Raw genomic sequence first — 25248 nt, 5'->3', positions numbered from 1 at the left:
TTTTAATTCCTTTAAATACATATTCGCTCGCTCTCCGTTGAAGCTTGTTAGAAGATTTGCAGATCATCCTGAAATTGGTACCTTACATGACAATTTTGCGTGAGTAACCAAGCTTGCCTGATCGATTCCACATTTGTTTCCCCTTGCATGATCCATGTGACATAATTTTGAGGGAATGTCTTGTCGATCAAATGATCGTACTCTATCCTTCTAGTAATTCCCACATTTAGGACACATGCATTTTATTCTATTTCTTACAGCTCCGTTCGTAAATGCAAAATCTAGAAATTGATTCAAACCAATCAAATATTTAATTGTGATTCTAGGTATTCAATTCAAGATTTATCCATTGGGGAGTACTGGCTTATAACCTTTCAACAAGTGAAACCGATGAACAAAAATCAGATTTTTAAGAAGGACTATTGAATATAACCTACAAATTTCATGAGAAAGAATAGTTTAGTAACCTATCAATTCTATACAATTACATACATTTAACAATTTTGTAAAAGCTAAGAAAAAAATATTTCAAAATATATCGAGAACTATATTTCGAAACCTTGCAGCTCACATACATATAGCACAAAAACTATAATAATCTGGTTATAACCGGATCCTGTTCTTGTTCATACACACGGCCAAAGCAAGTAAAATTAGAATTAACTTCAACTAAGAAAAAGTGATACTTCTAAGTTGTAATAACAGTATACAGAGTCTAAGAATTGTGATGACTTGCTCTTATTTTCAACAGGTGACCTTGCCTCTGTTGGTGTTGTCTATGCTTGCTTGAAGAAGCTCTCATCAGCTTCTGGTTCAGGAACAGATATTGCAGTTGCTAGGCTTCACCAAAGGGGAGTTACCATTCAGATAGTTGGGAGTGTCACTTAGTCATACAAGATTGTCAGTCCTACAATGCCAGCCTTTAACGGACAAAACACTTAGTAGAATCATCCATCTTAAAGAAGAGAAAATTATATTGCATCATCGTGATATTCAACCAGTAATTTTGGCTCAAGAGTTGAGACTTATTACATACAACAGTATGACTAATCCATGATATAATTATTTGTTATGTCTCTAAATAAAACTTTTATAATTTATGTTAGAGATTTAGCTTTGACTCCTTGCTACACATTTAATAAGAGACTATTTGCTTCAATCTATGGGGATTGTTTTAAATGTTAATATAAATAAATAATAAATGACTTGAAAGTAGGTTCCTCCAATGGTATTTATGCAATAAGTAAAAATCTAAAGTATGAGTAATTGTTTTTCTAAAACTTACTCAACAAATTCATATTCTTCAGTCTACAAATTCTATATACATATCCAAGTTTTAACTTCTATATTTTAAGAGTGTAAATTAATGTTAACTTCAATACTCTTCAAACAGGATATTTTCTTCTTGTCTGATTCTGTCTTCACTCTCTGCCAACTACATATGCGTCAATTTATACTGAGTTGATCTATTACAATTTTATTTTGTACGTTGTCTACGCTCACTCTTTAAAGATGAAGATTTAATTAGTTACTTCATTTGTTTTAGTTATGTGGCAATATTTTCATTTTAGTTGGTTCAAGAATAATGATAACTTTTTAAATTTGAAAATAAAACAAATCTAAACTTCGAATTCTATCTTAAATGAATTTTTTTATAGCTAGATACAAAGTGTTTACACTAAATCAATAAAATTAACCTTAACTTTAAAATTTAAACAGAAAATATATAAACTTTTAAAGTAGCCACTATACAGAAAAGATGGCATTAGTCTAGAATGTATAGTTCAATGACGGCTACCACAGTACTGAATACAAATATACACAATGTAGATATATCCACCTAGAGTTGTACATTTTTATATGTTAAAACACAATGCACTTTGACTGTGTATTCATGCAGATATGTCCACCAGATAATGGAAGTACTGAAATATAAAAGCAATAACCAAATAATACTAGTAGATTCCTTGATTATAGCTAATAGAGCTCTGTTAATACAATATTAAATCACCTTCGACAATAATTTCAATCCGTAATATCCATGATAATGAAACAATTATTTTAAAAGCTAATTAATAAAGGTCGATTTCAAACAAAATTGTTCAAGAAATTCTATATACAAAGCAAACCGAAAATGACAGATCTGGAACAATATCACTAGGAAAACTTCACTGATTTTACTCGATTCTCAAATCAACTGAACTGAAAATTGGAATTGAAAGTCACACAGTACCTTTATCGAGAGAAAAGAGAAGACACTAGAAGTTCGGACAATATCTCAGCAAAATAGAAGGCTAAACGAAAGCAATTTTTTTGAAACCAACGAACTTACATACAACAATGAGAACACACAATCGTTGATTTACATACGAAGCTTGTCATCCCTGATTCTACTAATTCATGTTAATTGAAGTAGAATCAGTGAAGAAAAATCACAAATATGCAGAGAAAATCCACATGCAAGATGAAAGAAAACTAAATTACAATTTGTAGAGAAAAATCAAAGAATAAGAAATAAGAATACCTTAATCGGTAGAAACTTGAAGAACTCAGCGATTTTCTACATTGGATAAACTTATGAGAGAGAGATTTCGAATAAATCTGAAAATATCAACAATTTGGGGAAATTTTAGAGAGAGAGTGTGGAGAAAGTTCTAGGTTTGGGAAAAAATGAGGGAAATAATAAAAAAGTAGAAGAGGCAAGCTGAATATTTTGGGGCGCCTTTTTTTTTTTTTAGGTCTAGCGTAGGTTTTAACTCCCGCAAATTCAATGAAAATTAGCGGGGCCTAAATTAACCTCCACAATTAATAAAATTTTACGGAGATTATAATAACCCCGCAATTTAACCTCCGCAAATCCAACATTTTTTTGTAGTGTTCCTTTATGCCTTCCTCCCTATTGCAGTTATCATAAAATAACTTACATTTATTAACCATAATCTTGTAAAAAATTAAACTCCTCATTTTAAGTAATTGCTTTCTAAATTATAACGAACATGTATATCACAAAAAGAAGAAGCCATGACTAACATGTATATCACAATATCACAAAAAGAAAGACGCCATGACTAAGTTTAGCTTCCCTAGAAAATTTGCTCTTTGTTTGAGCTCTTCCACCATTACTAAGGGTGTTGTTCTTTTCGGTGATGGTCCTTATTCTTTCCTTCCTAATATGGAATTTTCAAATGATAGATGAGGGTCCTCTCCAGCGCGTCATACCTCCATTTCATCCAGTGCCACCCTAAAAATTTACACGTGTCCCTTCACTCATTTTATGGACCAGATTCACTTTATCAATCAAGGGAGCATTAACTATAGTTATTTGTTCTTTGTCTTTCCCCCTTAGTATTCATTCCCAGCAAAATGATACACTGAGCTGTATAAAATTTGTCTAGAAATGACGAAGATACAATAATATCAACGTGCAGATTGCAAACGGGAAAGTCACTTTCTTTTACTCTATTTCTCGCACGATTAAGCAATAGCACATCTTCCCTTTAAATCATTCAAAAGAGAGGAGAACAAGATCCATGTGGTGCACTTGAAATATGAAATTTCAGAGATCCAAACAACAAGAGTGGATTCATTGTTACTCAAATACAAAAATTCAACAAGAATTCTAGGTTTGAGTACTCGAATTCGACAGTTCAATGTAACCAGAAGAATTGGAATAGAATAGAAGAGAGAATAGAAGTTTAGAGAGAGAATTTATGAATCTGTATATTGATGATTGGAATCCTTCAATTACAATGCTTTATAGTTGTTGAATACAATGAAAATATCTACTAACTACTTGACTAATTACAGCTAATTGATAGCTAATGAATCAGCTACTGAACTAACTTGAAAACTGCCTAACTAACTTCTTCTAACCAACTGCTGACATGGCCAACTAACTTTTAAATGCTAACTGATTCCTGGACATCACTAACCAACTGCTGACATGGCCAACTAACTTTTAAATGCTAACTGATTCCTGGACTTCACTTCTAAGTGCTATAATTCTGCTATCAATACTCCCATCCCAAAAGAGATCCTTGACCTCAAGGATCAACTGAGTCAAACTGTGGAAATCTGATCTTTAGAGCATTGTAGTATTCCCATGTAGCCTCATCTGATGGTAACCCTTTCCAATGAACCAGCACTTGTGCAACAGCTTTATTACCTTTCTTAACCATCCCCCTCTGAAGAATAGCTTCAGGTTCAGGACAATGTGGATGAGCAATGTCAATAGAAGGAGGATAAGTGATCAAACTAGGCACCTCATGACATCTCTTGAGTAAGGACAAAAGCATAGTAGGATGAATCTTCATAGAATCTGGAAATAGGAGAGTATAGGCTACAGGACCCACTCTCTTGATGACTTGGAATGAACCATAGTACTTGGCAGATAGCTTGTGGAAAGGCTGATTTGTAACAGTCCTCTGCCTGAAAGGTTGAATTTTGAAATACACCCAATCACCAACCTCAAAACTCCTGTCACTTCTATGAGCATCAGCCTGTTGTTTCATCCTCAACTAAGCTCTTAACAAATGGTGTTTGAGTAATTGTAACTTCAATTCCCTGTTGAGTAGTGTGTGATCCACTTCTGCAGAAGCTGACTCCCCTGGTAAGTATGGCAAGTGTAAGGGAGGTGGTCTGCCATATAGAGCCTCATAAGGTGTAGTGTGAATGTGTCACGACCCAGCCCCGTGGGCTGCGACTGGTGCCCTACTTGGACACCCAGACAGACAAACATATCAAATCGTAACACACTTATCCAAATCGAATCACATACAGATGGCGCATACGGCACAAAACATATACAAAGTGCACGCCGACAAGGCTGCCATAACGAACAGGGTCATACAAACACATCTGTACAGAGGTAGGCACACACACCCACAAATACGTCTACAGACCTCTAAACAGACCAACAGAAACATATGGCGGGACAGGGCCCCGCCGTACCCCTGAACAAATATATACATATGCATCGAACAAGTATATATACCAAAATGTAGGCTCCGAAATAAGAGGAGCACTCCAAACAGCAGAAGAGGGTGTCCTAAACTGGTGAATCACCAAACTGTGCGTCTGTACCTGCGGGCATGAAATGCAGCCCCCCGAAGAAAGGGGGTCAGTACGAAATATGTACTGAGTATGCAAAACAGAAAGTACAGGAACAAATCTGAGGCATAAACGAAATAGTAGTACAGAACATAAGTATAAATCCAACATATCAAAATGTTTACTTTCAAAATATAAGTCATGCATAAGGTACAGAAGAATATGACCGCCCGCCCGTCGATGGCGCCATAACACAGCATAACACCAGAATGTTTCAAATCTCCGTATCCCCGTCACATATCACATCACAACATAACGCCATACACAGCATAACACCAAATATATGTGGAACCCGACCCTCTTTTGCGAGTAGCTCGGTGAACCATAAACACAGCATAACTCCGGAGTATATCAAAGTGCGCACGATAACAGAACCGGCGAAAGATATAACAGAACGCACGAGTAGAGTCGTGAGTAATCATATGCATAAAATCATTATCATGAACTCAAACATAAGTAAAATGATCATACTTGAAAATCGAAATAATAGTCATACCAAATTCTTTCAAAAGTTCTCCGAATTACATAAAAGAAAGTCGCGGGACCCACGGACGGGTATTTATCCGAGCCGGGCCCGCCTATAGAAATCATACTCATCATAGGCCATGCAAACTCATACGAAAATATCAAAACAATCCGAGCCTTTATGCGAAAGATATGGCATTCAAAAATTTCGAAATTCTTTAAAGTGAAACCTTTTTATACAAAGTTCGGAAGGCGATTATTTCAAAGACGTAATGGTTCATACTTTTATCAAATCATACATGAGAGTGCCAAGGAATATATATAGATCATACCGTGCTCGGATTTCGAATCTTAGAATTTTCCTCAAGGCTTATAATCTAGCCTATTGAAAACTAAGGCATGCCAAAAGAAAGAAGGGTTGCACTTTACATACCTTATTCGCTCCTTACGCCTCTCCAAATTCAAATCCCGTTTCGTCCAAAATCTACATTTAGTCACATTTACCAAATATTAATCATAAGGTTTAAAAGTTTAATCTTAACCAATACTTGTCTACAGAAATTTGGGCAGCATCTCCTCTATACATACAACATCCCCGAGATTTAACTCGGCTCAAATATCAACAACCATACCAACAACAATCCACACTTTAACAACTTCATTTACATAATAAGGATCGCAACAACACAACTAACATATTAAACAAAATTAATCCATTTCCATTCTACTTCCATACACCACACGGCCACACCCTATATTTCCAACTTCCACCAAATTCATTCAGCTTTCATTTTCAATATAAATTCCACCATAACCACAACTAGAATACAACATAAAATTCAACTCATATTGTCTATACAACATCACATATATACGGCCACCTACATACATACACACCCACTTTGCAAACTTTCATATTTCCATAAATTCTACTCATTTCTACATACTACAACATAAACAAACCTTCATAACATAATAAAAAGGAATTGATTCTTACCTTTTTCTACAATCTTCTTCCACCTTACTTCGCTTTGCTATAACCCGGAGGGAATAGACGTTTGAATCCTTTAAATCATAAAGGAGTAACCAGTATAAAACCTTGACTAGCATCAAGATCAAGTCTTGGCCGAGAGACCACTCATTTTCGTGATAGCTACTGGTTTTCGTTAGAAAACATTGCAAAGAATGGATAGAAATACTTAATAACCAAAAGTTAATCCTTATATTTTTTTATTCACTTAATGGATAAGGTTTTCCCTTTATGATGTGGTCAAAAACGTGGCAAGAGGAAGCATGCATACTAGTTGGTTTGCCTTTATTTATTATAAATACAAAATGGCAAACATAGACCATGTGCACTTTCGTACTTACACTGCATTCTTCTCCAAAATGTGTCCACTAAATAAATTTACACCTAATCATATATTGAATAAATATCATGATGCCATGTGGATGACTACCATTTGGACTTTTCCCACTACTCTCCCACTTTATCCAATAATTAATCGGTTACGCACATAATTAATTTCTTGATCTCAATTCACTTTAATAACAATTATTTTTAATACATTTCATATACTTATTGCCACGATTATGTGACATAGCACTAGTCCATAATCCCTTTTGGTACCCATAAAATGTTATTTTCAATCACCGTCATTCACTTTCGAGTCTTATATAATTTCGGGGCCTCAAACTTTTATACCATGATCTCTTTATTTGCATACTTGAATGTGACTAAAATTCCATATAGTTCGTTATAACTTGTTTAATTTCTAAACTTTGACAAAACTTATTTTCTCCGATTCGTTTAACCTCCACGACACTTACTTATCACTTGTTAAACATAGCATAAATACTTATAACGTCATAAGTAATATTGTCCTTGAACTTATGTCAATTAACTTACAACAAATCCAATGCCCAAAAATGTGGAATTTAACAAATTCACGCACTAATAGTACGGAACACTTATCCTATCAATGTAATGTTCCTTATATTTACTAAAATTAATGCCTACCATTAATCCACGTAGTCACTACACCTTTTAATAGTAGCTATTCCATCCTTGCTGTCCCACTTACATTTAATATATAATACATATTTTCCAATTAAAAGGACTTTCTATCTGTTACACTTGTAAACAAAAAGCACCATATGCTTACTTCTATATTTTCATCTAGTAATCACTATATCTAATTGGTAACATAGTATTCATACGGTAATCATATAGCAATGGTGCAGATATAAATATCTATCATACGTATTCTTCAATAATTCTCATAATAGAAAAAGATAGATTTTCATAAGAGAAAATAATTTATGTACCCATAACAAATAAAATCTCATTTCTAAATGTCCTCATACCGCACACATAATTAGAAATGTATCCCAGAAGTAGTAACAGTAATAACTATAGAAAATCATACTTATCAAATATTTACTAAAAGGGGTTTACTTAAAAAAACAATACCATATCAAGACCATATATAACAGTTTCAAAATTCATCAAACTTATTCCGTTACTAATGTCATTGAACTCGTACGCCTTCCAACTTGTGAAAACGCGGGATGTAACAGAATGGCTGAATGATGTGATGTGTTATACCAATACTCAGCCATAGCTAGACAAGAGAACCAATTAGTAGCTTCTTCATTACAAAAACACTTCAAATAAGTCTCAAGACATCTGTTCAGCACCTCAGTCTGACCATCAGACTGAGGATGATATGCAGAAGAAGTGTTTAGTTGAACTCCTTGAAAACTGAACAATTCTTGCCAAAAAGAGCTAAAAAATACAGCATCTCTGTCACTAGTTATGGTATCAAGGAATCCATGCAACCTTACAATAACATCTATGAATTCCTTGGCTACAGATTGAGCAGTGTAAGGATGTTTCAATGGAATGAAATGTCCATACTTACTCAATCAATCAACTACCACCAAAATGACTTCAAAGCCTTTGGACTTGGGCAAACCATCAACAAAATCCATGCTTATTTGTGACCAAACAACATCTGGTATTGGCAAGGGTTGTAGCAGCCCAGGGTAAGCTGCCAAATCAGACTTGTTCTTCTGACAAATGTCACACTTCAACACAAAGTCCTTGACATCATATCTGATGCCTTTCCAGTAAAACAAGGTCAATAATCTCTTCAGAGTTGCTTCAATGCCATAATTCCCACCTTGAGGAGATGAATGCCAAAGAGTAATGATCTCCTTTCTCAAGCCTAAATTTCTTCCCACCACCAGTTTGCCTTTCCTCCTGAGTTGTTGGTGTTGCCAAGTGTACTGTTTATGAGAACCAACCTGTGTTTGCAACTGGTGAATCAAGGATTTTAACTCAGTATCTAAGTCCCAACTATCAGATATAGCCTGCAACAGATCAGTATTATTGGTAGAAAGAACCAATGACATCAATTCAGCACCAGTTACTCTGGAAAGTACATCAGCAACCTTATTTTCCACCCCTTTCCTGTACTCAATTGTATAGTCAAATGGCATCAACTTAGTGAGCCAAGACAATTGAGAGTTTGTGTGTAACTTTTGTTCCATTAAAAACTTCAAAGCCTTTTGGTCAGTTCTAATAATGAACTTTTGACCAAGCAAATACTGAGACCATTTAGTCATAGCTTGGACAATAGCCAATAATTCCGTGTCATAGACAGACATAGCAGCATGTCTTAGTGATAAGGCCTTGCTGATAAATGCAATAGGATGACCTTCCTGCATCAAAACAGCTCCTATCCCATAGCCACTTGCATCAGTTTCCACAATGAAAGTCTTTTTTGCATCTGGTAATGCTAGAACAAGAGCTTGAGTAAGCATCACCTTCAATCTCTCAAATGCAACAGTTGCAGCATCTACCCATTTGAATTTATCCTTCTTTAACAAGTCAGTTAATGGCTTGCTAATGACTCCAAATCCTTGTATGAATCTTCTGTAATAACCAGCTAACCCCAGAAAACCTCTTAACTGTTTGATGGTAGTAGGAAGTGGCCATTTCCTAACTGCTTCAATCTTTTGAGGGTCAGTGGATACTCCCTCTTGAGTGATGAAGTGACCCAAATATTCTATCCTTTGTACTCCAAAGAAACACTTACTTTCTTTTGCAAAAAGTTGATGTTTCTGCATTTCTCCAAATACAACCTTAAGATGGACTAAGTGATCATCCATTGACTGACGATATATCAATATATCATCAAAGAACACTAATACAAATTTCTTGAGAAAATTGTGAAAAACAACATTCATGAGGCCTTGAAATGTGGCAGGGGAATTTGAAAGGCCAAAGAGCATGACCAAGTATTCAAAATGTCCTGAATGAGTTCTGAAAGTTGTTTTTGGTACATCTTCTACTACCATTCTTAATTGATGGTAATCTGATCTAAGATCAATCTTAGAAAAGATTTTTTAACCTCCCAACTCATCAAGTAAGTCTTCAACAATAGGGATAGGAAATTTGTTCTTTACTGTGAACTTATTGAGGTCTCTATAATCTACACACATTCTCCAAGACCCATCCTTTTTCCTACTAACACAACTGGGGAAGCAAAGGGATTGCAACTGGGCTGAATAATTCCCTGATCCAACATCTGCTGAACCATTTCTTCAATGATGTCTTTCTTAACAGAAGGATATCTATATGGTCTCTTATTGACAGGTTCAGTACCACTTTTCAACACAATTCTGTGGTAAAAAACACCTCTAAATGGGGGTAGTTGTTTTGGTTCTTCAAACAGTTGTTTAAACTCATGTACTAAGTCTAATAATCTAGTATCAGTAGTTGGATCAGTTGTAGACTCTAAGTCATACCATTGAAATTCAGTGTTCATAGATAGGACAACTTGTATCATGCATAACTTAGATTGATTACCTGATATTTTGGCTATTTTTCCAGCTCCTGGAGAAGTGATTTGGTTTCCAGATCTCTAAGACAGTGCTTCTTCCCTTCATACCAAAACTCCATAGTAAGGTTCTTAAAGTTTATCTTGAGAGTCTCCTAATACTATACTGCAAGAGTCATTCATCTCTTCCACACTTAGAGTTCTTCTATTAACCCCTTGGGCCAAGGGACCCCCAATACTATACTTCAAGAGCCTAAAGGTAAGAGTAAGAATTCAGCTGAGAATTCCACTCCTTGCAGCAACCAAGAAATGGTGCACATCTGATCCACCTTCATTGCATTACCATTAGCTGCTGACACCACATTTGGTAGAGTAGGTTTGATTTGACACCCTAGCTTCATAACTACATTAGGGTCAATGAAATTATAAGAACTTCCAGTATCAATCAAAATGTGGAGTGGTTTCTTTGAATGATAACCAGTTACCCTCATAGTCCTATATCCCAATGTTCCATTCAAAGCATGAGTTGAAATCTCCATTTGCTCCAATGTGTGTGGTAATTGTAATTGTTGTTCCTCTAACTCCATTACCTCATCTTCACTTGGTTCTTCCACTACTGTTACCACTTCTTCCACTTCTAGCAGATATAGCTGCTTCAAATTTTTACATTTATGACCAGGAACATATTTTTCATCACAAAAATAACAGAGTCCCTTGGCCCTTTTGTCATTCATCTCTTCCACACTTAGAGTTATTCTATTAACCCCTTTATATGGCATTGTATTTCCATAAGTTGGAGTTGGTAATAATGGGGGTTTGGATTGAAACTTCTGATCTCCATACCTTCTCGTGTTAGTTTGAGTCTGAACTCCAGTGCCACCTCCTTGCCTTATGGCTGCAAGATAAGCTTCTTGCATCTTTGCTGTCTTGTAAGCCTGAGACAAGGTCTGTGGTCCCTGCATCTTTACAACCATGTTAAGTTCATGTTTCAACCTTCCAAGGAAACAACTGATAGCATTTTCTTGAGATAAATTGACCCTTGTCAAGCTTTTCTCAAAAATAGCCTGATAATCCTTCACATTTCCAGTTTGTTTAACCTTCTTAATCTCCTCTATTGGATCATGATAATCTATCCCAAATCTTTCTACCAAAGCCATTACATACTCGGTCCATGTTGGAGGTTGTAAGTACTGTCTATACTTCATGTAAGAAATGTGCCACTGCACTGCTTCTCCTTTAAACTGCATTGATGCAATTTGCACTTTATCTTCCCTAGGGATATTATCCATGTGGAAAAATTGTTCAATTCTGAACAACCAAGATCTAAGATCCTCTCCAGAAAATCTCAGAAACTCCAATTTTGACCACCTTGAAAACTGAAAACTGTGGTTTGTGTAGCTGCTAACACTCCTTTCTCTTTGGAATCTTTCCTCAAACTGTCTAGTAGGTCCTTCAAATTGTCTTCCACCTTCAGCTTGCCTCGAGGTTCCTTCAAACTACCTTACCCCTTCTGGAATTTCCTCTCTTGCCATAGGAGATTTATCCCTAAATTGACCACTAGATTTGTCAACTTCTCCTTTATCTCTAGCACTACCTGATCAAGTTTCTTTAGTGTTGAAACTTCACCAGCTAAGGTGCTCATTTCTGCTAACATTTTCTGCATCATCTCACGAAGTTCACCCACTTCACTGTTAGAGTTCTCAGTTGCACGAGTTGATTTTGTCATTTTGATCCAAGGATTCGAAAGCTCTGATACCAATGTTACTCAAATACAAAAATTCAACAAGAATTCTAGGTTTGAGTACTCGAATTTGACAGTTCAATGTAACAAGAAGAATTGGAATAGAATAGAAGTTTAGAGAGAGAATTTATGAATCTGTATATTGATGATTGGAATCCTTCACTTACAATGCTTTATAGTTATTGAATACAATGAAAATATCTACTAACTACTTGACTAATTACAGCTAATTGACAGCTAATGAATCAGCTACTGAACTAACTTGAAAACTGCCTAACTAACTTCTTCTAACCAACTGCTGACATGGCCAACTAACTTTTAAATGGTAACTGATTCCTGGACTTCACTAACCAACTGCTAACATGGCCAACTAACTTTTAAATGCTAACTGATTCCTGGAATTCACTTCTAACTGCTATAATTCTGCTATCATTCATAGTCAGATATTTGGTTAGGCAGCAATCGGGTTCTAACAAAATGTTCGGGTCTTCTTCATAACAGCAAGGTTTTCAAATTTAGGTTTCTCACTTTATCCAAATTTGAACTATAAGGGCAAAATCCCAAATCTATGAAGGGGCATGGATACTGGGGCGAAGGAAAAGATGGTGGTTGTATAATTTATCTTTCTTATGAAATTCACTATTTTTCCTTGAATTTATCTTTTTACCTTGTTGTAATGAAAATTCAGATCTTCGATCCTATTGTATGTATTTCTTTTTTCTTGATATTCTATTTAGATATGTAAATTGGTAACAATTTCAGACCTCCATAATATTAAGAAATTTTAGCTTTTACAAAATTTGGTCTGCACATGTAAATTTTGGTGCTGCATCTTGTGTTTTCATAGAAAGATTAAGGAGGAAGAAGACTTCTCTGCTTTAAAAGAATGGTTAAGGAGGTAAGAGAAAGAACAAGTAACCACAGTTGTACTTCTATAGTTAACAAAGTGAATTTCGTCCATTAAATGAGTGAACTGACATGTGTAAAAATTTAGGGTGGCACTGGATGAAATGGAGGGATGAGGTACTGGAGTGGAGCCTCATCCTGTTTTCTCATGCACTTATCTTTTTATCAATCCGATAAGTACAACTATAGATTTACCCCAGGCACACAATATGCTGATTACTTTATTGGAGTAAAATCCATCAAGAGTAACCAAAAGGTTGTCCCAATAGACACAACTTTGTTGTCAATTAACAATCAAGGTGTTGGTGGAACAAAAATTAGCACAGCCAATCCTTACACCACATTGGAAACTTCAATATACAATGCTTTTACAAATATTTGTCAAGGAACTAGTTAATGTCACTAGGGTTGCATCGGTGGCACCATTTGGGGCTTTTTTTGATTCAAGAAACATTGGAAGTACAAGAGTCGGACCAATAGTGTCGTCTATTGATCATGTTTTGCAAAATGTGAATGTTTTTTGTAGGAGTTTTGGAGCAAACTCAATGGTGCAAGTTAGTGAAAATGTTTTGTGTGTTGGGGTTGTAGATGGCGGTGTTAATCCAAGGACTTCTATTGTGATTGGATGACACACAATTGAGAATAATCTTTTGCAGTTTGATCTTGCAAGATCAAGATTGGGATTCACATCATCAATTCTTTTCCGACAAATTACATGTGCCAATTTAATTTCACTTCAATTGCTTAGGTAGTATTACTTGAGCTGAGGGTCTACTGGAAACAACCTCTCTACCTGCCAAGATAGAGGTAAGTTCTGCATACGCTCTACTCTCCCTAGAATCCATTTGTGGGATTACACCCGGTATGTTGTTGTTGTTGCAGCTTAGGTAGTGCGGATCAATGTTCAATAAATGTTCGAAGTTTGCTTTTGGACACTTTGTGGTGTTAAGTGGACCTATATTTTCATTTGGAAAAATTACTTGGCGTAGCTTCTTGTAAGAGGTAATTATTGATAATAACTATTTATTTATTTATTTATTTATTTATATTTAGTAGCTAAATTAATTTTCTGAATTACCATTGGTGGCTATACCAAAATACATATATCTCTCTCTATTCTACCTCACTACACATTTCAGATTTTTCAACTTCTCCAAATCCTAAAAAACTTTCTCTATCCTTTGTATTCACTAACACAACCGACGCCGCCTCACTGTTGGTGTTTCGGCGACAAAGCACGACAATAACACCTCTCTCCTTCACACGACTACCGGAACACTTCTCCAACGAGCAATCGGAGCTTCGCGAACCACTAGCAACCACCACATCCCATTGCTCAAATCCACAACCGAAGATCCGATGGTTCAGGTTCGATGACCTCAACTCGTTCACCAATTCTAACTCTGTCTTTCCGTCCCATTTCAGATTTAAAGTGTATGTTGTATTTTCGTCGGAGATCCTGTAACACTCTGTAAATTTGAATTAGGTCTGAATGTATAAGATTAGTATTAAGATGACATTTTAGCTATGTGAATCCTTTTGTTCGGGTGGAAGATAGTCATTTTGAGGTCAAACCAACTAGTGAAGTTCTTAAGAGCTCTTAAATTCATCTAAGTCTGAGGTAGTCCTCACTTATGCCCTGTTTATGGATAGTTGCATTAGGAATCCGAGAAATTCAAAATACGAAAGTCATAGATAATTGAAATACCTTTCCAACCATACATGGAGGATCTCAAACAGAGATCTGTGCTAGGAGTTATGCCTGTTATACTAAACACTGTAGGCAGTCACTTCACCCTTGCATCACAAGGGTGGCACAAGTTTTTGAGTTTTAGACCAACTTTTGGCCTTGTGCGACACACTTGCGACGCAAGGGTAGTGTAGGCGAGGCACCTCGTGCTGGCCTAGCAACACAAGGGTGGCGTGAGGCCCCGTTTTTCTGGTTACATACTATATAAGCCTCTAACTCGTCAAAATCCTTTCCCACTTCATTTTGGACAACTTTTTGATAGAAAACAACCCTAAAGATTCCCCAAAACATCTAAGATAATTTCTTAATCAATTCCTATCATTACTATATCAATCTAACATCAAAACAATGCTTGTTCATCCTTTAAAACCGTAGATTCTTGAAAACCAAAGAAAGAGAAATTGAAAGAGAATTTGGGAAACTTCTTAAAGGTATGTTCTTTGATACTTACTGAAATTATTTAGAGTATTTGGACTACTGCAGGGTATTGGAAACAATAATAATCCAAGGGTGATTCATGGAGGATTCAAGAACAAGATTTAAATCTTAGAAAAAGCCATAGTTTTCGAAATTAAATGAACACTCATAGAAACGATTAAAGTTCTAATATTTATCATCTAAATATATTGTAAAGTGATTATTGAACCTTGGAAATTCCGTTGGTACCGTTCTAGCGGGATTTGAGGTATGTCTCTCTTTTCAACATACTTTTTTCAACTTGAAATATGTTTTCTTTGACACGGTTTCATATGCGTGAGGGACAAGCCCTCATGGAACCTCAAACATTATATTCTATTTATGAAATCATTGTTTTCTATCTATGAGTTGTTGAACTAAAGTACAAAGGTTGAAACTTGAACTTGGATTACCCCATAAGGGATATTTTGCACAAGAACATAGATGGTAGTAATAATTGAAGTGTTTTGCCCTATGAACGGGTTGAATTGAGTCGTAATTGAATAATGGTTAAATATGATTTATAAATCAGTTGATAACGTGTGTATATCCCTATTAATGGGATGATGGACATAATTCATAATGAGTAAATCGGCTTCCAGGCTTTGATTGTGATTTGGCTTTTATGCTATGATTCTATTATTTGGCCTAGCTACTTGGAAGGAAGGGTAGTCACTATGGATCCTAGTGGGGTTAGCACAGCCATTTGGGAGAAAAGTGGACATCGAGGATTCACAATCCCAATGTGGTCTCTGTCTAGCTATTCGGGAGGAAGGATAGCCATTGGAGTTAATAACCTCGATGTGGTGCTTCTATGCTGTTTCAGGAACTTTAAATGGTCATCCCTTTGTTATGTTGAATTGGGCCTCTATTGGCATGTGTTATACTTTGGCTGCCTGGCTTGTTGATGATCTTGCGTTCATGATGGAAAGATCTAAATGTGATAAACGACATAATAAGTTGAAATTGATTTATTTCTTCTTTAACTGTTTTATTAATGGTGTTGCTAAGATTGGCTCTGAATTTCAAATTGCTTTTATTGATATCGTTTTACTGATCCTTATTATATTATTTTGTTATATTAGCTATTGTCCCGGAGACACTTACTGAGTACCCAGTACTCAGACATACCATTGTTGTTTTTTATGCTGTGTTAGGTAACGTTGAGGAGAAAGTTCGTGCTATGCATAAGAGAGCTTTCTACTTTTGAGATTATTTGGTGAGCCCACATGCTTGTTCGTGGGGCACCATCCTATCTTAATTATTGCTTTAGTTTCCGGGATGTGTCCCCAAGTTAGATTATGTTTTATTTATCATCTTAGAGGCTCCATAGATAGAAGTTATTTTGTGGGTAGTTGTTGAAGTCATTGCTTGACTCTTTGGGTGTTTCTACATTTTATAACGATACATTTATGACAGACTTCTGTTGATTTTATTATTTGATGGTAATCATCAGTTAGTTAGCTATTTATAACGTATTGATATTGTTGAAAGATTATCGAAATAGATTAGACATTTATTGATTTTATAAGGTGCTTCCGGTGTTGTTTATAGCATCGGATGCCTGTTACGCCTAGGGTGGGTTATGAGGAGTGACAAGCTTGGTATCAGAGCCAGGTTTAGATTGTTCTAGGACTAGTTTGTGTCTATGGAGCTTTGTCTAGTGAATTCTTCCTTGTGCAGCCGATCACCTGCATGATCGAAAGACTACAGGACATTTATAGGTGTTTATCATTCTTCTTTATTCTAGATGGTGCTATAGAGCTTGAACTTCCGTTAGGATTAGTCTGACGTGTTCGTTAATTCATGCCCCGCAAAAATGGGTTTGACTCATGCGGGAGCTGCTAACCAAGGAAGCAATGGTGCTTCTGATTCATCATCTAGAGAACGAGCTGCTAGGATCACTAACCGCACCACCGCTGAAGCTAATGTTAGGGTTGAAAATACCAATGGAGACCATGTACCCCCACCAGCATTAGCTGCAGGCATGACTGCTATTGGATCGGTGCAAAATGTGATCCAGATGCTTACAACCCCTGTGGTATCCTAGCATTAACGTGGGGGTGCGGATCTGGCACTTGGTGGGGGGAGGAAGACTTAAGCGATTTCTGGGGTTAAATCCACCCAAGTTCTTTAGTTCACGAGAAGAAGATGATCCCAGTACTTTATGGATGAGACTTTCAAAGCTCTAAGGGCAATGTGTGCTCATGGTTCTAAAGCTATGGAATTTGCAGCATACTAATTGAAAGAGGTTGCTCATGCTTGGTTCGAATTGTGGGAGACTGAGCGGGGTAATAATGCTTTAGCTTTTACTTGGGCTGAATTTAAGGATGCATTCATAGAGAGATTTATGTCTGATGAGGAACGATTTGCTCTGGCTGCTAAGTTTGAGAAGATTGAGCAGGGCCCTATGTTCGTTCTTGAGTATAGTTTGAAGTTTACTTATCTAGCGAGGTATGAAATATATACAATTTCGTCAGAAAAGCACAAGTTGAGCCGATTTTTTTATGGGTTGGTGTCGCGTATAAAGACTACGTGTGCTGCTACTGCAATGTCCCCTACTTGCACATTTTCATCCCTGGTTGGGTTCACTGAACAACAAGAGAATTGGAAGGGTGAAGAAAGTTTAGAAAGCGAACAAAGTAAGAAGGCCCGATCTACAAGTGGCTTAAGTGGTTCACAAAATGGAGGGCAAAGGAAAGAGTATTTTGCACCTGCACAGACTGGTGCTTACTCTAATGCCAGTGCTCTGTCCAGTAGACAAGTTTAGAGGAATAACAATCAGAACAAGTATTTGCAAGGTAATAACCAACACAAATCTGGATGGGAGGATCATATTCATTACCATTGTGGTATAAGGGGTCATATCAAGAGGGAATGTAGGAAATGGCTAACTCTTCTGGCCAGAGAAACAATCAGTTTGCTCCTGTTGCTGCTAAGATCTGCCTGTTGGCACTAATAATAACGTTCCTAATGCCCGTGGTAATAGGACTGGTAAAGAAGTTGTTAACACTGCTGATGGGGGACAAGCCTGACTTTATAGGTTAACTCACATGAAGGCAGCTGAAACCACAGATGTCATGGTCATAGGTATTCTCAATATTTGCTCTTTTGATGTGTATTCGTTGATTGATCCGGGTTCAAATCTCTCTTATGTGACACTATATTTTTCTCTTGACTTTGGGATCGAGCCCAAACTATTGTTAGAACCCTTCTGTAAGGACCCGATTGGTCGTTATGGCTCTTTTGGCACTTTTGACCTGAGGTTGACTTTTAGGCAAACAGACCTTTTTCGGAGTTTCATCAACTTCGAGAGGTCCGGATGATTTCTTAGAACTTGTATGTATGATTGGTTCGATTCGCAATGCATTTTGGTGCATTTTGGGACTTTGAATGGGAAATGGAAAGTAGGATTGTGAGCAGGTGGCCTCGGGAATAACCCGAAAATCGAATTGAAGACTTAGAGAAATTAGAGAAATCTGGTGTCTGGTGCCCACAATGGCGCCACCAGAGCCTCCCCAGCGGCACCGCTATGGCGGTGTAATGATCGCTGGGCTGTGATGGGTAATATAGGCGATACTGCTACGGCGGTAGCCCAGCCACCGTAACGGCACTGCTGTAGCAGCACTCCCTCCGCCGTGGCCGTCACAGGCAGTGTTATCTCATTTATTGTGTCTTAAATAAGACTTAGACCCTCATTATTTCATATCTCGATATTGGAGCCTAGAGAAACTGTTCTTGGAGATAATTTGAAGAAACTCTTGGAGGTAAACTTTTCCCAATCCTTTACTCTTCCTTAATCACAATCATCTTAGAATTCCCCCTTCCCTTTTACGATCCCTTCGAGTTGGAATTTGAAGAAGGTGTCACGACCTGACTAAAGGGCCATGACGGGTACCCGGAGTTAACTACCGAGCACCACTCATCATGCTTCTATCGTGGCCAACCTGTACATACATAATCTCCAAGATAATGCTTACCACGAATTGATCATAAACTATTCCGCAAGACATGCATGTATAAATAAGCCTTCACGGTAACAAAGGAAGAATATACAAAATGTACACTAAAGGGGTACATAGCATCTACTACCCACACATATGTATGTACGAGCCTCTAACTGAAACACTGAAGTCATGAAGACCGGACAGGACCTCGCCATACCCGAGTATATACATAAAAGAATATATCAAAAGCTGCGCCTCCGGAATAGGGAAATGCTCCTGTGCAGGCTGATCCGGCTCCTAAGAATCTGGGTTGTCCCCCTGAATACCTGTGGGCATGAACACAGTGTCCATAAAATAAAAACGACGTCCGTACGAACAATGTACTGAGTATGTAAGGCATGTATAGTAACATAATGAGAAATACAGAAATCATAGTAAAAAGAATAACTGAAACTGCGTGCCTCTTGTGGCGGAATCATGCATGCTCGCCTTTACCGTTTAAACATATCATACATATATATTTAATCTGTAATAACATCACTAGCCCGCGTCCGGGGTAATCATCTCACGCTACCCACTAGTGGTGTCATGCCCGTTCCATAAAGAAACGATGTTATCCTTATCCATAAGCCGCCCACCGAAGTGGTGTCATGCCCGGCCAACTAGGCACGGTGTATTATCATTATGTACGTAACATCAAGCATGCATGCGAGCTCAAGTAAAAGCTATAGCTCTATCGGAGTGAAGTAATGTCGGGAACCTCCAATTATATTGTGGAATATTATCATCGCCATGCCTCTCCTTGAAAGAACTAGTACCATGAGGTGAGGCAACAACAAGGAATAGCATCAATGAAATCATAAACATAGAAATATCAGGCTTATGAAAGCATAATTATCATCATCACTATTATAAAACATATCTCGTAAGAAACTCTTAAGTATATTTCACTTTCATCGTTTGGGATGTAAGAAGGCCATGGGAATGTAGAAAAGGGATTATAGTATAGAAGTCATGCCTTTGAAAGAAGGGGACTAGCCTTACATATCTTTATGTCTCCTTAACGATATCGACTAAGTGTTTTCCTTCCGAGCTCATAGTTCTACACAAAAAAGGGTTCATACTAAAATCAGATAATCGGAAGTATACTCTTAAGCTTAAACTAAGCGATTAAGGGCTAATGAAAATTGGGCAGCATTTCCTTTGTTTCAACAAATTTTCCCATATAATAAAACAACTCCCAAACTTCATAACAACACCTATAGTATCATGTTACGTAAATTCCTTTGAGTTAAACATTATTCAACTTCCCAACTCACTTGCAAAATCCTTCATAACCATAACTACAACGCAACATCACGATCATCATTCATATATTACTTCCTCAATATCGTTAGCGTCATTCGTAATAGGAGTATACTCATTTTACACCATGAATCATAACTCAATCTGTCTTTCAACTCAACATACCATTACTTGCATATTTGAGCTCATATCCCATAAATGTTTCCTCATTCTAGTTCTTCAACAACTCAATGCCATCAATAATATGAAACAATTGTAAAACTCACCTTTAGTTATGTAGGAATGGTCTTTGGATGGAAATACGCCACTTGAGAAAAGCTCAACTTTAATATCAAAGAAATTCTCAACTTTTATCAACCTTAGGAAGAATCCATACCCTTGTTAGACCCCGTATTTTATACGTCGAGTTATTCGCGAAGGAATCGACGTGAGATAGAAACCCTTAATTCTTAATTTCTAAATTAGAACTAGTTGGTTGTAAATTATACTTAGTATAAAAATGTTATTGGAGATTAGGAACTACTTAATATTGGTGTTAATTAAAAATTTGTGACCACAATGAACCAATATGAACATTCACGTGCCAATTCATAAAGATGACTCAAAGTCATCTAAAATAAGGCTATTATGGAAGACATACAAATATGCATTTAAATGTTGTTTCATCCACTACACTTGCATTGTATTGTGGACAACTAAGTTGGAAGAAAAATAAATGTGAGGTTCGGCCAAAGTGGCTGAAAATTGGGGGAGAAAAGTGTGAGGCATGCATTTGAATATTGAAGGCATCCATTATTTTATGAAGGCATGCATTATTTTATGAAGGCATACAAGTTGGAAGAATCATTGCACATTTAAATATTGACAATTCATCCTTGTATGATTGCAAATGACAAAGGTTAGTGTATGATTCATCCACTACACATGCAATTACATTGTAAACAATTAAATAGAAAGGATAAAATGAAATGTCAATCGACCAAGTAGCCGAAAGTTGAAGGAGAAAAGAAATGGAATTTAAGTGCAAAGTTAATTGAGTGGAGCATGTGTCCAACTTGTAGGCATCTTAGTTTAATCAAATGGATGACTAAGAGAGATCATTTTCTCATTTCAACTTCACAACACAAATAGAAAACCTAGAGAGGGAGAGAGAGAGGCTCTCGACCAACTTGGCCTGAAACTGAGCTCTTTGTGTGTTGACCAAAAAAATATTTCTTCAAGAATTTCAACCCTTTAGAAGGTCCCTATAAACGTGAAGATAGTCATTAGAGCAACAAGAAACATTATCATTTCAATTCACAAACTCTAGCCAAGTTGAGAAGTCGAATTGTCAAGGTAAGATCTAACTTTCTTTTACATGTGTTAAGGGCGATGTAGATGTGTGAATATAAGTTTCATGCATGAAATGATGTGTGTTGATGTTGGAACATGATAGTAGCCATGGAATTATATATGTTGATGTTGAAGTATGGTTGTAACTTGGTGAACATGAATTGCATGCATAAAATCATGAATGTTGGTGTTGGAATGTTAATGTGGCCGTAGGGACTGTTTTAGTGGCAATGGTGGACTGATTTTCTTTAGTAATTATGGTTGATGCTATCATAGATTTCATGGTAAAAATAATGAAAAGAATTGGAAGGTTAAAGGTGAAGTTGTGTTAGTATGAATATAAATTGAATCCATGAAATTTTGCGTGTGATGTTGAAGCATGTTGAAACCGTGTAGGGACTGTTTTGTGTGGAAGATAATGAACTGATTTTACTTGATATTTGGATTGTTGTTGTCATGAATTTTATGATGTAAATGAAGGTGTTTAATGGTTGGAGTTGGAACTAAAATTTTTTGTGGGTTATTGTAAGGATTATAGTGATAACAATGTAGCTTAGTTGCGTATGAATTGATGATGTACATGTCGTGTGGTTGCTGGTCATAATTCACTGAAATTATATGAAAAGAAGACATGAAATAATGTGTAAGAATCGTATGTGGTTTGCTTAATATGTTCGTAAACGTTTGCAAGAATTCTGAGCATCTTTATGTTGTTGGTTAGGGATTGTTTTGGACGTGGTGTTGTTTTTGTTAAGTTGGAAAAACTAATGATAATTAAGATTATGCATTGTGTTGTATGTTGAATGGGCTGTTATAAAGTTGTTACATGCAAACATTAAGGCTACGAACTATTAGGAATAACTTGAGAATGTAGTAGCCGTATGTGAATCGTTATTGAATGTTGTGAATGTGGGCTGTTTGGAATGTTGTGTGGGCTGTTCGGATTGGTATTGAACATATAATTATTGATATGGGATTGGTTGTCTGTAGTTGGTTTGGCTACAAGAGAAAACATCGTCTAAACATCTAGAAAGGAGTTACTAACGTTAGAATACGTTTTGAATATCGCCGTAGCTTAACCGTAGTTGTTGGCGTCTTAATATAGGTTGAAGTATTATTGGGCAGCATATACATATTGTGTGACAAATAAGCGCTAAAGGTATGTGAAGCTAACCCTTCTTTCTTTTTGGCATGATTGTTGTGAAATGAATATACGATATATATACGATTCCAAAGGAATTCCTATTCCTAGAACCACTAGGATGGCTAATGATCTTGATTCTCATAACTTACATTATATATATATATATATTTTGATATGTACATATGATTTCAAAGTTCCATTTTGATATAATCCACAGGGACATCCGAAAGGTAAATGATATGACTATTATTGAATTTTCGAATGATGGTTCGTGTTGACTATTCTATTGAGTCCTTAAAAACGTTTTGAATTGCATATAGTTTCTCACTACTCTGCTCGTGCATACCTCAATATATCTTTCACCGAGTCCCGGGTCGGGTATGTTATCGTGCACAATTTCACTGCATTGTTCACTGCGTCCCTTATTAGAGGGCCGGGTACGGTATATATGTATATGATGCTATGATGATATGATGATATGACGATATGATGATATAATGATATGATGACGTGTCATGGCGGCCAGGAGGGCATATGATGATCTTATTCACCGAGTCCCTCATTAAAGGGCCGGGTACGATATATATATATATATGCATACGATATATGATATTGACAAGTATGATTATGTTACAAAGGCAAGTGTTTTGGTATTCTGGATATTGTACACATTTACTGTACTCCATATTTCAGTTATGATCCTTTTACTATATTTCACGCTTTGCATGCTCGGTACATATTCCGTACTGACCCCCTTTCTTCGGGAGGCTGCGTTTCATGCCCGCAGGTACGGATACGCGTTTTGGTGAACCGCCAGCTTAAGACTTCCCTTCTGCTATCTTGAAGAGTTCCGTTGTTCCGGAGCCCAGACTTTGGTATAGATCTTTTTTGATCTAAATATATGCATATGTTGTTTAAGGGTACAACGGGGCCCTGTCCCGTCATATTTCACTGTTGAAACTTTTAGAGGCTTGCCTTTATATGTATATTTATGCGATAGTTCTGAGACCATGGTTTGGTCGTTATAAGTTCCATATGGTGTTTGTTGTGGACTGAACATGTAGCTAACGGGTCTGTATACGAGTGCCCAGTTCAGGTACTTAGTCACGGCCTACGGGGTTGGGTCGTGACAAAGGTGGTATCAGAGCGGTTTATCCTCGGAGTGTCTACAAACCGTGTCTAGTAGAGTCTTGTTTATTGGTGTGTTGTGCACCACATCTATAAACAGGAAGCTACAGGACATTTAGGATGTCATCTTTCCTTCTTATCTTAGATCGTGTGATAGAGCTATATTATTAGGATGATCTTTTTCTAACAGACTATTACGTTTACAGCTATGCCTCCGAAGAAAGCGACAGCTGCCCAGAAGGGCAAAACGATAGCAGGAGATACTAGCCAGACTCGGAGAGTTACCAGGGTTCATGCCCAGTTTATGCCTGAGGTTGGGTTTCAGTCCGCGAGTTCTGCTACACCGCCATTTCCAGAGGAACCTAGGACAGCGACAACTCCGGGTCAGGGGGCGGCTCCACCGCCAGTTACTAAGGACCCAACACCTGAGCTTCCAGCTCCTCAGCCAGGGGCGGAGGATAGAGCTGTGAGGGATGCAGTTCAGTTACTCACCAGACTGGCGGCAGGACAGGCTCGCAGGCATGGACTAGGGGTTGACCAAGCGGATAGATATGACAGTTTGAGGGCCCGTGACTTCCTAAGTTGTAATCCTCCAGAATGTTTTGGGTCGAAGCCCGAGGATGACCCGCAGGAGTTCGTTTGACAGATGCAGCATACACTGAGGTTAATTAAGGCTTCCGAGACTGAGTCTATTGAGTTAGCTTCGTATCGACTGCGGGATGTAACTGTCAACTGGTATGAGTCGTGGGAGTTGTCTAGGGGGGCGGATGCTCCTCCAGCAGTGTGGGATGAGTTCGTGGAGGCCTTCCTTGTCCATTTTCTGCCTCCAGAGATGCGGCGAGCTAGAGTTGATAGATTCTTGCGTCTGAGGAAGAATGGCTGGAGCGTTCGGGATTATAGTCTCGAGTTCGATTCATTGGCCGGATATGCGCCTATTATTGCAGCTGATATAACCGATAGGATGCATCGATATGTGATGGGGTTGGATCGTTATTTGGTTGATAGTTGTATGGTAATAGCCTCCCATCTAGGGATGGATATTGCTTACAGGCGTATGCACAAGGGATGGAGGATCGACACAGGGGGAATCAGCCCGATAGAGACTATGACAGAGGCCA

General features: G+C 37.3%; 1 pseudogene; it reads left to right on the top strand.

Moving 5' to 3' along the window:
- The first annotated feature begins 3064 nt into the window (after positions 1-3064).
- LOC132644248 (probable aspartic proteinase GIP2) lies at positions 3065-13816 on the top strand (annotated as a pseudogene).
- Positions 13817-25248: the final 11432 nt, after the last annotated feature.

This window comes from Lycium barbarum, chromosome 6 (genome assembly GCF_019175385.1).
Source record: "Lycium barbarum isolate Lr01 chromosome 6, ASM1917538v2, whole genome shotgun sequence".
NCBI classification, from domain to species: Eukaryota; Viridiplantae; Streptophyta; class Magnoliopsida; order Solanales; family Solanaceae; genus Lycium; species Lycium barbarum.
The sequence above is the reverse complement of the archived record's forward strand: the minus strand, read 5'-3'. Positions and strand labels throughout refer to the sequence as shown.